Source organism: Macrobrachium rosenbergii, chromosome 54 (assembly GCF_040412425.1).
Source record: "Macrobrachium rosenbergii isolate ZJJX-2024 chromosome 54, ASM4041242v1, whole genome shotgun sequence".
NCBI lineage: Eukaryota > Metazoa > Arthropoda > Malacostraca > Decapoda > Palaemonidae > Macrobrachium > Macrobrachium rosenbergii.
The window spans coordinates 31,365,091-31,381,911 of record NC_089794.1 but is presented as its reverse complement, the minus strand read 5'-3'; the positions used below and the strand labels follow the sequence as shown (position 1 = coordinate 31,381,911).

General features: G+C 36.5%; 1 protein-coding gene across 1 annotated transcript in view; it reads left to right on the top strand.

The window, feature by feature from the left end:
* LOC136834938 (uncharacterized) overlaps positions 1 to 16,821 on the top strand; it is a 564,478-nt gene that overhangs the window by 256,398 nt on the left and 291,259 nt on the right. The gene's annotated exons all lie outside the window — the stretch shown is intronic.

The following is a 16,821-nucleotide window of genomic DNA, read 5'->3' as shown; positions in this document are numbered from 1 at the left end:
GACTATATATAATGGGTAATACTGACTGCATTGAAAATAGCCTTTGACGATGTCAGCGAATTTTCTCTGCAGGGGGAGAATCGCACGAAATAAGCCTACGGGTTTGACACTCCCATTTCCGAATCCTTGCTCCCTGGCAGATGTGACTTAAGGGGAGTCTTCGTCATCTTATTTTCACCAGATTTTTCATGAAATTGAAAACGTTTGACATAATATCTTTCTAAGAAATACCTTTAGTTTTCGTTTTTTTATGATTAGAGAATACTGTTTTCCAGCAGTAAATTACTAGTAAAAAGAATAGGTAAATAAAGATGAGGTTTTTAAGCGGTTTATATAAAGAGATATGAAATAACACTTTCTTTATCAAGAAATTAAATGAAATAATTTTAGGTTTTTATCTCTTATCACCTGTCTTCTCTCACTTGTATAGAGTTTATGGAAGTCTTATTTATTGCTCAGTTTTCCCAACTTTGTATTTTTATTGATCCTCTGATCATATTTAAAACGCTTATATTACTCACTCTCTCTCTCTCTCTCTCTCTCTCTCTCTCTCTCTCTCTCTCTCTCTCTCTCTCTCTCTCTCTATATATATATATATATATATATATATATATATATATATATATATATATATATATATAAAATAATGTCATAAGTCTCACACCCCAACTACGGTCCTTATCCCTAGGAATTACATGAACCACTGAACATTATATTAGTAGTCCACCTCGCCAGCTACTTGGTAACTTAGTAGCTTTTTGAATAATTCAAAGAGCAGTTTAAAGGATTCCGTCATAAACTGCCAAATTATGCTCTGTAATATTGACAGAAGTGTCCTAGCATTATGGTTTTGTTTCGATTTGAATAAAGTATACATATTCAGGTTAACATCAACTGTTTCTGGAAAATATAAAAAATGTTTTTGGTGAGAAAAAAATTGTCTCGGCCTGTTTCTTCTGCCAATGTGAAAAACTAACGTTTTAATGGCCTTTTCCATTTTTATTTCATACGTTTTTATTTTTTTCATTTATAGGGACAGTTTCCCACCCTTCTGAGGCATAAAAAATAATAATAAAAAAGCCTGTGACACCATGTGAGAGAAGGCACATTGGTCTACCCAAGATCCATGTCTACACGGACCTTGGATCTACCTTAATATGAAATTTGGCCATTTTTCTCGTGTTTGATATCCTGCTAAATCCTAATTCAAAATGATAGACTCTTTCAAGGAAATTGTTCTTACTAGTAATCTGGCTAGTTACTTCAAAGTTATACATGGTTATTTCTGTGAAAAACATTACAGTAAAAGAATATTACTACACAAAATTTATTCTCTGGTAGCCTTTTCTTAAATTTCACCGGTGGTGGTCTGGCCTCATTTTTGAAAATTAACAATGAAGCAAAGGCTTGACTACTAACCCTTTAACTACTAATCCTTTACGAGAGTTACTGTGTATTTAAATTCTCTCTCTCTTATATACAGTATATATATATATATATATATATATATATATATATATATATATATATATATATATATATATATATATATAAATACATATATATAAAATATATATATATATGTATATTATATATATTATAGATTATATATATATGTATGTTATATATTTATATATATATATATATATATATATATATATATATATATATATATATATATATATATATATATATATATATATATACATATACAGTATATATGTATATTATATATATATATATATATATATATATATATATATATATATATATATATATATATATATATATATAATCCATATTATATATATATATATATCTATATTTATATTTATATGTGTGTGTGTGTGTAATAATATCTACATATATTTATTTATGTATTAATTTTATTTGCTTGCTTCATATAAATAAGAGGAAAGAGAATTGTGTAAATTAGCTCGACGGTAGATTCAAATTTCTTCAAGCCACTATTATTCTCCGATTCTTATTTATACCTCACGAGAACACGAAACACGTTATTGCTGTTGCTTGCAAATATGAGATTTTATGCTTGCATAAGAACTCTCGATTAATTTACCTTCAGTGAAATGAATTTCTTAATTATTTCTTGTGTACCTATATACTTCACTGTGCCCCATAGAGGTATTTGGAAGATATGCTGATTGTGTTAATTTTAGATAATTTACATATTTTTCTCCTTCTAATATATAACGCAAATATTATTTTTGTATGTTAGGATAGCGATATGCATTCTGATATTTTAATGTATACTTTCCAATATAACTTTTTTTTTTTATTAGTTGGCCTGTGAAGAAATCAGCTTACACATTCCTGAGACCTGGAAGTGTAATTTGTATTCCTGCATATCTTTTTAGCGGGGTGGGTGAGGGAGGCTTGTATCATTTCCAGCACGACCCATTTGTTTATACAATAACCCTTGAGTCTTACCTGTAATGTTTGGGAAATTGAGTGTTCAAATGAATTCAAGAAATTTGCGTGTTTAAATGAATTCAGGGAATTTGTGTTTAAATGAATTCAGGAAATTTGTGTTTAAATGAATTCAGGAAATCAGTGTTTAAATGGATTAAAAAAATTTCAGGAAATCTGTGTTTAAATGAATTCAGGAATTTTGTGTTTAAATGAAATCAGGAAATCTGTGTTTAATGAATTCAGGAAATTTGTGCTTAAATGAATTCAGGAAATTTGTGCTTAAATGAATTAAGGAAATTTGTGTTTAAATGAATTCAGGAAATCTGTGTTTAAATGAATTCAGTAAATTTGCCTGTTGAAATAAACTAATATAATTTTTTTAAGCAGTTTGATTTGAATACGGGATCTCTGGAGAGAATGTCTCTTCGTCTTCCAAACAGAGAGAGAGAGAGAGAGAGAGAGAGAGAGAGAGAGAGAGAGAGAGAACTCACGCAGTAGTAGCCAGTCGTAGGGACCCAGATAGTCAGCCAGCCACCAGTACTACCTGTAGGAGCGTCGTCTCGGGACAAACGCAGATAACTCACCTCTTATGAAGCACCTTTCTACCTGCAACATCACCCTTATGCTTACGTGGGTGTAGCTCATCACACTTAGGTGGTCCCATAACACTCCGGATGACGCCGTGGGCGGCTAGTGGGCACATCTCTGTGGGCGGCGGCGGCGGCGGCGGAGCGCGCACGCGCGCATGAAACCTGAAGGGTATTTTTTCTCCTCCACTTTTTTTTTTTTCTTGACCATTCTTTCGATGCAATCTCACCTACGGTCTTGTAAACGACAGAGCGAGTTATTCTCTCGTAAACGGGACAGTAAACAGAAGAGAGTTTTCTTAGGGACTCGTGGATAGTTTGGTTGCATTTCTGTTTCTTCCGTTTATTGTATCGTCGTAGATTACTTTTATTTGTTTATTAAAAATATATGTATAACAATGCGATATAATGACATTACTTTCAATACAAATTTACATCGACAACATTTAAAAAAACTTTTTGCAAAAAATAAATGCTGTATAGTGAAATCACTTTAAGAATTGAAATATCTTAAACTTCTATTCTTCATGAAAAAATATTAATGTACATATAAAAATATCTACCAATTTGTAATGACAACTGGAGTTTTGAGAAAATGTAAGTTTTAAATGGACTATTTATCTTTTTTTTTTGTTACTGGAGCCGATATCAAGAAAGTGTTAGCATAAATTGGTAGACATTTTTATATGTAAATTAATATTTTTTTCATGAAGGATAGAATTTTTAAGATATTTTAACTCTTAAAGTGATTTTACTATACAGCATTTAAAAAAGTTTTTTTAAATGTTGTCGCTGTAAATTTGTATTGAAGGTAATGTCATTACATCGCATTCTTATGCATATGTAGGAAAAATTACTGTATTAAGGAGGTGTCACTGTACAGCATAATATAATGTATATGAACAAAATAGTTTTCAGTTTTTATTAGAGTGCTTTTGTAAAATAGTTATATAAGTGATGTTTCCGTCTATAATATGCCTTATTAAGCTCATGATTTATTTAGAGTGATATTACATCGCACTTTGGGAAAACTATTCCCCAAAAGTCTATAACTTAGTAAATTTGTTTTTTCATCAAGAATTAATTCAATCGTATTTTTCTTTTATCTGCATTTTATGAAAACTGCGGTCTTCCGTGTATTCTCTTAGGTTTTTAGGAGTTCGGTAGAATTCCTGTTATGCGTTTGCTAGTCCGCCGACCTGGGCAGTTGTGGAAACCTGGGTTCGGTCAGTATTTGGAACGGTGACCACATAAGCTCCCGGGAACATTTTCCCGAGATGTAACAGAGTTCAGAGATCCCTGAAAAAAGCGGGACGCCATATCTTAAAACCTAACCGTAGAATTTTCTTGACAATAATCTCATTATGTTTCCCACACCCAAATTACTCTTCGGGTACTAATCTAACCTATATCTGACTTAACCTAACCTAGGGGCATGGCCAAAAAAAAAACCGTGGCTGGTGCAATACTAGCATACATCTCAGGAATTTGCCTCCCTTGTCTATCTGTATATAAACAACCTCAGGTTGAATTGGTGATTCAGGGGAACGATACCTTTTCGTTTTAAGGAGGGCTTGTTTTGCACAATATCAACGCTAGGAAATTAATAGTGTACCATCTTGAAACATTTCTTTATACTGTGAAAGAAACTCCAGTGTAATGACTTGTATAATTTTGAGTAATAAATACAGGAATATTCTTAACGGAAATTTGACGAGGATTAAGCTCTTTACGAAAATATATAATGGAAACATGATCAGGGCCACAGAGTTAGCGGAACAGTGTTTTATGAGACTTGAGTACAAAATTGAAGAAAAGTTCACTGTATTGTCTTAATGTAAAACGGAGATGACAATCTTTATTAAACGACAAAGTATTTCCCTTTACAGGATTGCTGCATTGAGCGAGAAGTAACGTGTAGAGTGATGGGTCTTATTGGCAATAGTAAAACTCATTTATTTTACTAAGCGTATAATCGCTCTTCCAGAAAGCTTCCACGGGATATGTCCGGGACATTTTCTCTGTCGATGTACAAATGGCTAACACGTTTTGTTGGTAACTTTACATAGTTTCTGTCAGTATTTACTTATAAAAGCTTTGCACAGCTTTCATCAGTAAATAGCACTGCCATTATTACTAATGTTAGAACACTGATGTATGTTTATTACTGACGTTCGGGCAGATAATCACACAATTCAGTCACCTCCTACGGCATTCCAACAAGAACACAACTATTTTTATGCCCTTTCAGTTTGTAACGTGTTTAGTTTGATATCTATGATAGATTTATATCATTAAATATCATGCCATCTCCACCACTGTCACAACTAAGGCATTTAATAAAATGAAGTGTTAAAAAGTACAATCATAAAAATAAACCAAATGTTAAATTCTAATTGAGGAACATATGTTAGCCTTTCCTCTCAGATCTAAAAATATTTTGTGGTCAGCTCTAAGATTTTTATTAGTCAATGGTGTTGGCATAGTTGATGATAATGCAGCCAAAGAGTTTTCTTATATACATATATCAAAAATATATTTGATAAATAACAAGATAAAGCAAGACACATAAACTATTGTGCATGTCTGTCTTTTGTGAGCAGAATCAGTCTTAACAAGATAAAGCCCATTGTGCATGTCTGTCTGTCAGTCTTCCCACATGTGTCGGGACCATAGGACATAACACTAATCCCTTGTGAGTGGTTTCAGATCTGGAGGATCCTACGTGTCCTGTCCTTTTGGGTTGGGAATGGGAGGTTCGGGGAGGGCGGAAAGAGAGATCCTTCGTCCGCCCAAGGATACACCATCCAGACCTTTTAAATATTTTTGAAAGGATCTTCTTTTAAGATAAGAAGGATATGTGTCCTGGATGTCCCTTTTTGAAACAAACGGCCTCAAGATTGTGCACCTAAAGGACGACAGGCCTATGGTTTTCTCTCTTTCTCTCTCTCTCTCTCTCTCTCTCTCTCTCTCTCTCTCTCTCTCTCTCTCACACACATTCTCTCTCTCTCTCTCTCTCTCTCTCTCTCTCTCTCTCTCTCTCTCTCTCTCTCTCTCACAGACACACACACTCTCTCTCTCTCTCTCTCTCTCTCTCTCACACAGACACACACACACACTGACACACACTGGGCGACACGAGTTCGGATCTCGAACTGAATAATAGGAACAAATGAGGATGTTGCTTAAAAATTCAGTGTCCCTCTGTTAACCTAAGTAGTTAAATAAGTGCCTAGTTGTTAGTCGATCGTTATGGCTCGTAGCTGGGAGAGAGAGAGAGAGAGAGAGAGAGAGAGAGAGAGAGAGAGAGAGAGAGAGAGAGAGAAATGGATTGGAACCTTTTTTGGCAGATGATTTCCACATTCCCTAATAAGCGTCGTCAGGTGCCACCTGCCAGAATTCAAAATCGCCCAGCTTTCACCTGAGACCCTTACCAAACTTTGTGTATATGTGTGTTTGTGTGTTTATGTTTGTAGGTTGTGCCACAACCCCAAGGAGGTTACCCTCCACGTTCCAATCCTTCCAAGAACCCCTTCTATGGGTCTTATCTCCAATCCTTGAGCTTGACATTCCATGTGGATTTTGGGACCTTAAAGCCACCATGTGACTGTCGCTCCAAGAATTTCCGTCTCACGTGACACAAACAAACAAACAATTTTCCTTGAGTTTGATCTGTATCTTCGTCTTCCTCTTTTTCCTGTTCTCTCAAGAAGGGAAGAGTCAAGGACAAAGAGTACGCAGTAAGTGGTGGAGGGGAAGGGTGAAGGGGTGGCTGAAGAAGGAGGGAGCGCTCGTGATGACGAGGGAAGTATTAAAAATAGTAGTAATTGTTACTACTACTACTACTACTACTACTACTACTACTACTACTACTACTACTACTACTACTAATAATAATAATAATAATAATAATAATAATAATAATGATAAATGCAGTTGACGGAAATATTCTTGTATGCTATAGAGCCTAGAAGAAGCGAAAATTATACTGCACTTTATTCTGAAGAACGTTACTGTAGCTTTTGTATTTTCTTACACATTTTTAACATTGCGAATAATAATAATAATAATAATAATAATAATAATAATAATAATGCAGTTGATGGTAATTTAATTGCATGCCATAAAGCCAAAAAGTGAAAATTATGGTGATTTAAATATGCTACGAAAAATTAATGTTTCTTTCATGTTTACCTTGTATTTTTCTGACATTACGAATGCCTTTCGCCATTATTAACCATTATTAATGCCCTTGCAAGTCTTAACAGCAGCGGCGTTGTTGTTGAAGAAGAAGAAGAAGAAGAAGAAGAAGAAGAAGAAGAAGAAGAAGAAGAAGAAGAAGGAGGAGGAGGAGGAGGAGGAAGCGGAGGAGGAAGCGTTGGGACCTTTTTGTCATTTTTGTCACGGCGAAAGATATACTGTAAACACTCCCGGGGCATAAAGAGTTCTACGAGAGCATCCTCGCCAGGGAATACATTCACGCTGAAAGACCCGAGTAATAATACGTGACCAGGGGGCAGCGGGCTCCTTGCAGGTTAATGTGGATGTTTTTAGTTCTGCTGTCAAGGGGCGAGGCCTTTGGGATGAAAAGTGGCGAGAGCGGGAAAGCCTCCCGAGGGGTCCGGGGAGGCCTCCGGAGGCTCCAGCCTCCTCCTCCTCCGAGAGTCCATTGTCTTCGAGGACCTCTTACTGCTCTTTTTTTTTTTCTTCTTTTTTTAATTTCTTCTGCAAAGCGATTTGGAAGGCAAGAATGCAGAACGCTGTAATTAAGGAACTTGAATATTCAAGTCCTTCCAACTCCTCCTCCTCCTCCCCCATGCCGACCACTCCATCGCACTCTCCTCTTGTTTGTAGGGACGCTGCTGCTATAACAAACAGGACCAGAAATTGTCTTGTGTATGTTTATCGTTTGTTTACTTTGATTAAGGATTCTGAAGATACTGGAAGTAGTGTTAATAGATTCTCTCTCTCTCTCTCTCTCTCTCTCTCTCTCTCTCTCTCTCTCTCTCTCTCTCTCTCTCTCTCTCTCTTTGAAAACGTTATTCAATCAGAAGCATTTCGCCAATGTTTGCTCTTTATATAACTAATGCATGATATAATAATACAAGTTATTATAATAATAACAACAACAACAACAACTCCCTATACACTACGATATTAATATCTTAAGTGGAAGTAAAGAAAGTCACTGAAGCAAAATGCATAAGTTGTATGATGTATTTGGGTCGTATAAGATTGCATTAGGTAGGTTTACGTGAATATATCCGGTCGGTCAGCTGCGGTAGTCTGTTGATTGTAAGTTAAATTTAAAAACTGAGAAAACACCTAATATCTTCGACTGTGATTTGCAGGGAACACGGATAAAAAAAAAGTCTGTATATAGTTCTTGTGTCTTTTGTTGGTATTATAGTTACCCAAAGATAAAAACAGCAGTATTTTATATGCTTTTATTTTTGTGTGCTGGTGGGGCTTAAGAATGCAAAGAAAAGAGGCCAGTTTCATTTGTATATGTTTTGTGTTTTTTTGCCGTTTTGGGCGTTGTGAAGGTACCCACATACAAGAATACTGCAACTTCGTTTTTATCGGCTTTATGTCGACCTGTAAGGAACCGAAAAGAGTAACAGTGATCTTTTTTTTTTTTTTTTTTTGTTTGGTTTTATTTTGTTTTTGTTTTTGCTCCAGTTGTTAAACTCACAGTGCACTTGCTTCTCTTCTCTTAACTCGAAAGGGAATGACATAAAACCATCTTAATGGCGGGTCGTTTAGGATACGCGACATGCCCTAAACGATATGCCCATAAAGGTAGACGACCTATGTTAAAGTACCCAGTCTTGTCAGTAGCCGGAACCCACTTGGTAAATTTTCTCATGTTCGGGCATGGCCACAATTCTTTTTATTAAGTTGCTTCAGAACCCACTGGAAACTGGTAAGGGGGATTTTGGTGGGTTTTTTTACTCTCTCTCTCTCTCTCTCTCTCTCTCTCTCTCCCCAGGGTGAATTTTTCATGCCCTCAATATTTTTCAGAAAGATATCCCGCAAATCATAGGGAGTTCCTTAAGAAATCTTCGTTGATTTTAAGGTCTGACGCTATGTGCACATGCAAATCTCTCTCTCTCTCTCTCTCTCTCTCTCTCTCTCTCTCTCTCTCTCTCTCTCTCTCTCTCTCAGGGTGAATTTTTCTCACTTGTGGTCATGCCCTCAATAGTTTTCAGAAAGATGTCCCACAAATCATAGGGAGTTCCTTATGAAAACTTCGTTGGTTTTAAGGTTTGACGCCACGTAAACATGCAAATTTCTCTCTCTCTCTCTCTCTCTCTCTCTCTCTCTCTCTCTCTCTCTCTCTCTCTCTCTCTCTCTCTCTCTCTTTTATTCTGACAACTTAATAGACTCTCAGAAGAGGAAAAAAAGAGAGAAACAAAAAGAAAGAAGTGGCGTGTTTTGCCAAGTCCCGGGGCAGCGTTCGTCAGCGAAATCCGCTCATTAGAAAAGACTGCTACTAGGCACAACCTGAACTCCTGTTCTATTAATTACGAGATCTTTTATTTTCATTTTTTTTTCAGTTTTTAAAGGAACTAGAAATTAGCCTTAAGTTCCAGACAAAACGTGTCTTTTATGGCAACGTCTGAAAATAAAAAAAAAAAGGAAGGTGGGTGGAGGGTGAAAAGTTGGTTGTGTTGGGTGGTGGTGGTGGAAGGGCCCCCTAGCCATTCCATTGCGACCAGACTTGGTTAAAATGAAAACAATGTAGAAATAAACATTTAGAAGCAGCGGTTTTATGAGGCGAACCTTTTGTTTCGTCTGTTTTACGAGCAGTCGCAGGAGTTTCGTCTTTTTGGGGACCTGTGGACTCCTCTGTCGCAATTTGCTACTCCACCTTCGCTCCATTCATCTCTCTCTCTCTCTCTCTCTCTCTCTCTCTCTCTCTCTCTCTCTCTCTCTCTCTCAATGGTCTCAATGGTCTCTTCCTCTGGTTTGATATACCTTTCCTGGCGGATTACCTTCATTTGTGTCCGTCTGTCTGTCTGTTTGTTAGCAGGATAACCTGAAAGACAGTTGACTAATTTTTAACATTTCTTTTTTTATATGTTAGTTGCGTTCCGGGAACAGTTAATTAGATTTTTGTTTAGACTTTGTTCCCAGGCATTTTTTTAGAGTTTTGTTGATTTTCACCAAATCTTTCGTCTGATTAAAGAATTAATAACTTTCTCTTGTTCGAGAGGGAAAACGTAAATGATGCAGAGTATTCGGGTACTTTTGTTAATTGCACTGGCGGATGTTTTTAATGTCTGATTCCTTAATTAATTCTCTCTCTCTCTCTCTCTCTCTCTCTCTCTCTCTCTCTCTCTCTCTCTCTCTCTCTCTCTCTCTCTCTCTCTCTCTCTCTTATATGCCATAAAACAGCTCTTATTTGACGGTCATTGTTCCTTGCTTAAATATTTCTCTCACAATTTTAAATTTATAGGATGATAGACTCTCTCTCTCTCTCTCTCTCTCTCTCTCTCTCTTAATCTGTCCTTAACATGGTGTATTTGCCGCTTGTTTTAGCTTATAGGTATTTATATAGATATATGTAATTTGAATGCCAAATTATCTTATTTCTGTTGTTAACAGGAAAAGGTACTTCGGAAAAAACCTTTGTACATTTACGCAACGTTAATAGAAATAATCCGATAGAAATCATGACTTTCAAACACAAGATTGAAGTTCTTGGAACAATGTGATTTTCTAGCTATGTTGTTATTATTATTATTATTATTATTATTATTATTATTATTATTATTATTATTATTATTATTATTATTATTATTAGAGAGACATTTTATGGAACGAGCCAAAGAAAGACATTAACTTACTACCTAAGTATAAGAAGAATTGAATGTAAATATATTTAAAAAAGGAAGGACAGAGCAGAGAGATTTATAATAATACTGTTTAGATATAGGATAAATGATGTACGTTAAACTAAAAACAATTGTATACGTACCTAAAAAGATTTAAAAAAAATAGAGAATGAAAAAGAAAGTGATCGTATGGGATGCTTTGAAATCAAGGGTGAAAGGTAAGCATCCCACAAAAAATTTGAAGATCTTGGGTAAAGTTGTTGTCAAGTTATTGCTCTGCAGGAAAAAATGTGCCTAAACAGGAATCCTGCTGCAGTTGTATGCCAAATCAAAAGGTTTCTGAACTTTGTGGCTTGGCAAAAGTATCTTTAAAGACGCTGCTGCGTAACTCGTGGACTGAAGGGAAAGGAATTCAGTGGTTAGGAATTGGAAGTTTATGATAAAGAGAGAAAATAGGCAAGTTATCATAAAAAAAGTTTCTCAGAAGATGATTGATCATCTTTAGACTCTGCTAAACGTAATTCATGAGCTCAAGGGAAAGAAATTCAGTGTTTAAGAATTGGAAGTTTACAATAAAAAGAGAAGGTAGGCTTGTTATCTTAGAAAAAAGTTTCTCAGTAGAAGAAGATTGAGTGCAGTTTCTGTTTTGTTATGGTAAATAGTATTTTCAAGGTAAAAATTCATTAACATAAACGAATATGATTTTATAGGTTACTGGAGTATCCTAGAGAAAAATCTGAGATCTGTGTAAGAAACGGAAAAATTATAGTTTCTCCAGTCACCTTGGACTATTACATAATATATATTTGTGGTGTTAAGGACGTTGCTTTTCATTGGTGTTTGATTTAAAAAGGTAACTCAAATAAACTGTCTTTCTGAATAATCTCAAAACTGCGTTAAGTGTTTTCCATTTCAGTTACATCTTACATATTTTCCTGTATTATTTTTAAAGAGATTACACACTCACATATCACCGCTAAGAATAAATCATCTTCAAGATAATCATCTTTCATCTCTGCTCTCGATACTTAGAAGACTGGCTAGATCAAGTTTCCTCTGCATCAACAGCTGTGGGAGTAACAAAAACAGTGGCGGGCGAACATCGGGTAGTGGGGCATATGCCCGCATACCAAGAACCTCTCATATCTTGAGTCATGTGTTTCTCACATTCGCCCTGGTTGGTTTAACCGCATCCACAGGTCCACTTCAGGCCTCATAACCTCATATGCCACTGTAACGCTTGGCCACTCTTACAGCTCGACTTTGGGCAAGGGCCCGTGCTGGTATAAGCCTGCAGCACTCTCCTTATTAACATCTTTAGATTTTGTTACTCCTCTTGCTTTTGTCCATAACTCCTGCGTCTCATCGTATGGCTATATATTTGTCAGGGATTCTTTCTAAGTATTCTTATTTACCAGGATCAGTCTGGTCTGGTCTTCTAGCCTGTATCAGATGGCCAGTCGTTCCATTTTGCACCTTTTTTGGAGTGTGGCTGTATCACTTTCTTTCTGTGGGAAGACCTTGGTGACTGTGCTGTGCCTTAACTTATGTTTTATTTTTATTATTATTATTATTATAATTATTATTATTATTATTATTATTATTATTGTTATTATTATTATTATTATTATAGCATATCCTTACGAATCAAAATAAAAGTGCCTGCGTGATTGCTCAACATTCCATGAAATAGTGACTGCATGGGAGTAATTGGAAGTGTATTTTTTTAAACACTTAAAATATATATTTTTAAACTGATTCAGATTGTTTGGTTGCAAATTATGTTGTTATTACTATTGTTATTATAAAGTATTACATATTCACACTCTCTCTCTCTCTCTCTCTCTCTCTCTCTCTCTCTCTCTCTCTCTCTCCATTTTATCTATATATATTTGTATATATATATGTATATGTATTATATGTTTCTGCATGATAGCGGGCGTTTGTTTGTTTGTTTGTTTACATGTTTGTGCACTGGCATTCACGTCCAACGTTTTTACTTTTGATTTACGAACCGTGCATTCACCCGCTTTAGATTTCAGCCGCCGCTTAAAAGCATTTCTTGATTCGAGCCTTTGTTAGCCTTTTAGTAACTGGCCCGCCGCGCGCACCCAGTTTTATTCTTCCGAAAGATAAACAAAACTTCTTCAGTCACCCCCTGCAACCGAAAACGAACCCTAAGGGAGAGTGACACAGAGGCCAAATTCTATCTCGTTGGGCGAGGTTGCCCTTAATATCTTCTTTGCGCTGGGGGAATTCGGCTGGAGGTATTTTTAATCTGCTTCATTTAGCGAATATGCAACTCCGGTATTTTATTATTTTTAGACGTCTTGATTTAAGGGGTCGGTGAATTCTGTGTCTCGGTAGTGAAGGTAAAGGTCGAGGGTTTTGTTTAGATTAAAAGGGGTATTTTATTCATATTTTTACTAGTGTTAAAAGCACTTGTTTTAGTGAGAGAGAGAGAGAGAGAGAGAGAGAGAGAGAGAGAGAGAGAGAGAGAGAGAGAGAGAGAGAGAGTTGCTTGGGTCAAGCAATAGTTATTAGGTTTGGTATCGTAGTTGCAAAGTAAAAGAGAGAAGATGAGAATCAATCAGAGAGAGAGAGAGAGAGAGAGAGAGAGAGAGAGAGAGAGAGAGAGAGACTGTTGCTTGGGTCAAGCAATAGTTATTAGGTTTAGCATCGTAGTTTCAAAGTAAAAGAGAGGAGAGGAGAATGAATCTGAGAGAGAGAGAGAGAGAGAGAGAGAGAGAGAGAGAGAGAGAGAGAGAGAGAGAGAGAGAGAGAGAGAATTCAAAGTGTTACATCACCAGCACAAGTTCGTTAGGAAATGAACACTTTAGAACAGATTTTTTGAGAAAATCTTTATTTTTTTAAAAACTAGTCTATATATTCGCTTGCTTATTAACTACTTTTTGCAATGTCGATTTTCCGCTCATTTACGATGTCAGTTTTCTGTTGACAGACCTTCAGACAGTCCTTAATTCAACCATTATGAATTTGTAGTCTGAAGCACTTACAGGAGAATAATTCGGATCTATTTTTAGTCATCCATTAGCATTTGTATATTTGTGGCGGCGATGACCCCGCCTCTTGCGACGCCAGTGATTTCTATTAATTGATTTATCAGTCCTTTATCAATTTCAGAATATGTTTTAAGGTAAATCCTAAAACATTAAAAACGCCACATGTCATTCATTCTTGCCTATCGTTGACAACGCTGCCAGAGACGACAGCTATGAAGTTTCATTAATCATTAAACATTGTAACGTTTTTAACAAAACCTTTTTTATCTATCAAGATTAAATTTCATTATATTCCGGAATGTATTGTTAGAATGTCAAGACCGACTTCAATTAAATTTTAATTGATCGGAGTATTTGCCCTGCTATTTAGGCTCCTGGTAGAGCTGCCTGATACCGGGTGGTAATTATATAGACAGCGTTGCCAAGGTCGGGTTTTGCAGTAGCTGTCGTACCATTACCCTTCACAGTTTTCGTTTGGAGTTCCTGAGGGTAAGCTTTCTTACCCCACCCCCCTTTTTTTTGTAAATCTGTTGTGTTGATTTATCTTTTTTTATTTATAGTCAAGTTTTTTTAAGTGTTGCTCGATTCTTTTCCTTTTACTTGCATTGCAGTTTGTAATGCAATAATAATAATAATAATAATAATAATAATAATAATAATAATAATAATAATAATAATAATAATAAATTATTATTGTAAAGGCTCAGAGCAGAATCGAGAAGTCCCATAATCGAATCTAGCAGTCAGCGAGAGAGAGAGAGAGAGAGAGAGAGAGAGAGAGAGAGAGAGAGAGAGAGAGAGAGAGAGAGAGAGAGAAGCCATTCTAATACCATCAATGAGGGGTGGGCATCAGAGAGGCATAGCCCCTTTTTATCGCCAGATCTAAATTAGACTTGACTCTATACATCAGTTTTCAACATTATTATACCCTTATTCTTTTATGGGAGCGAGGATTTTATCGGGCAAGTCGTAAAGTATAACTCTAGGATCTCTCTCTCTCTCTCTCTCTCTCTCTCTCTCTCTCTCTCTCTCTCTCTGCGTTCTACATCTTTATAGAGGTCTAGTTTTGAAGTTTAAGAGATTTTTTCACGGTGTCATTGCAAATGGTCAATAAAGTCCTGACTGATGGGGAGTCTCTCTCTCTCTCTCTCTCTCTCTCTCTCTCTCTCTCTCTCTCTCTCTCATTAGGTTTGTGAATTTTCTCGTTCACTCTCTTCTCTTTTACTTAGTCTAAAATCTAGACGAAGATACTCGACTCTCTCTCTCTCTCTCTCTCTCTCTCTCTCTCTCTCTCTCTCTCTCTCTCTCTCTCTCTCTCGTTAGGTTTGTGAAGTTTCTCATAGTCTAAAAGGTAGATGAGGATACTCAACTCTCTCTCTTTCTCTCTTTTTGTCGTTAGGTTTGTGAAGTTTCTCATTCAACCTCCTTGTATTTCACTTTATGGCAATAATCTAAGCTAGGAGAATGTCTCTCTCTCTCTCTCTCTCTCTCTCTCTCTCTCTCTCTCTCTCTCTCTCTCTCTCTCTCTCTCTCTCTCTCCCCGAAAGAAATTGGACATTCCATGAGTGCATATATCTTTTGGAGGTGAAGCAGTAACTTCAGTTAAAAAATAGTTAATATAATATATTTTCCTTGTATGTCCAAATCTTTTGTAGAAAAGTGAGAAAGGTGAATCCATTCATTGCCTCGCCTCAGAATCTCGACTAATGGACCCTATTCTCATGAGAAAACGTAATTTAGAGGCAAGAAGACAACTGAATTCGGGACGCTAATGCCACCCGGAGCTTTATAATTAATCATTGACGAGAATTCCGAAACTGTCATGTCGAGGGCGGATGCACCAACTCCCAAGGCCAAGAGAGACGAGGTCTACCAAATTGGGCGGAGTCGCCTCCCACCTGGGGTAACTACGTAGTCGATGACGTATCTGAGAGGTACCTGCTCACTACGGCAATTCACCTGCTGACGCAATAAGAAGGCAGACAAAGCTCCGCCTACATGGGGGATTTGGGAGGAAGTGAGCAGACCTTGTCTCTCTTAGCCTTGCTAACTCCAGGGATTGAAATTTTGTAGAGGAGTTGTTAACTTACTCTGTAGGGCTGTAATAATTGTTTGTGGTGGATATTCATACACGAATGGTTTTCAGAGGTGGGATGTTTGTTAGCCTTATAAGGCTGGGTTTGATCATGAATGTGATATTGGAGGTTAAGGTTTAACTTATTGGTGGGGATAAGATTTGATTATATGAGGTGGGGATTTCACAGCTGGGATGTTTTTGTTTTCTGTAAAAGAAAACTATTGAGATGGCTACTTGTCTGTCCTGCACTTTTTCTGCCCGCCTTCAGATCTTAAAAACTACTCAGGCTAGAGGGCTGCAAATTGGTTTGTTGATCATTCACCCTCCAATCATCAAACATATCAAATTACAGCCATCTAGCTTGATTGGTTTTTATTTCATTTATGGTTAACGTTATCTATTATCGTGCGTGTGTAGGTGAGGGATAATCATTTTGCTGCCAAGGTTTTGGAAGTAAGGAATTTGGGAGGTTTGGATCATCGTGTGTGAAGAAAGGAATTTTAACCATTTACTGGCTGCCATAGTAGGATTTGGACTCTAAATCTTTTTCGAAGAAATTTTTATGACTGAATTTGTAGCCCTTTGGTACTAGGGTTTGGAAATGGTTGTGTTAACACGGGGCTAGTGGTTGAGAATTTTAGCAATTTAGAGTTGGGACGTTGAAGGTGAGTGATAATTCTTCTGTTCTATTGAATTTAGAATAAGGGGGTGGGGCGGTTGTCAGCGTCACACTAGAATATAATGCTTGAAAATTTCTATCCAACTCTAAACAGTCTGCCTTGAGCTGCAGTGGGTCCTGTGAGGACTAGGAAGCCAGCTGAACAAACCATATTTAAAGCCTCTGATGTATCTCTTTACGTAAG